Source organism: Sinocyclocheilus anshuiensis, unplaced genomic scaffold, assembly GCF_001515605.1.
Source record: "Sinocyclocheilus anshuiensis isolate Anshui unplaced genomic scaffold, SAMN03320099.WGS_v1.1 C30722294, whole genome shotgun sequence".
NCBI lineage: Eukaryota > Metazoa > Chordata > Actinopteri > Cypriniformes > Cyprinidae > Sinocyclocheilus > Sinocyclocheilus anshuiensis.
In genome coordinates this window covers 1-220 of record NW_015570656.1, presented here as the reverse complement: position 1 = coordinate 220, position 220 = coordinate 1, and the positions used below count along the sequence as shown (strand labels likewise).

Genomic DNA, 220 nt, shown 5'->3' with positions numbered 1-220 from the left:
TTGAACTCCATGGCTACTGAAATGTCTCTCGCTTTCTAAAACCTTACTCCAGGTGAGGCTCGAACTCACAACCTCGGCATTGCTCTGCTGCGTACTGTCTTATAAGTACCGCGCGCTGACCAATTGCGCTACTGGAGCAGGTGACACCAATAAATATTATGAATTTGTTTGGTGCAGCATTCTATGTCTATATAGGTATGCTTGGGCTGTTATCATTTTT

General features: G+C 44.1%; 1 non-coding gene across 1 annotated transcript; it reads right to left on the bottom strand.

The window, feature by feature from the left end:
* Positions 1-44: 44 nt before the first annotated feature.
* trnai-uau (transfer RNA isoleucine (anticodon UAU)) lies at positions 45-138 on the bottom strand. The gene is made up of 2 exons: positions 101-138; positions 45-80 (listed from the first exon to the last, which is right to left on the bottom strand). It is a non-coding gene; the product is annotated as a tRNA-Ile (tRNA).
* Positions 139-220: the final 82 nt, after the last annotated feature.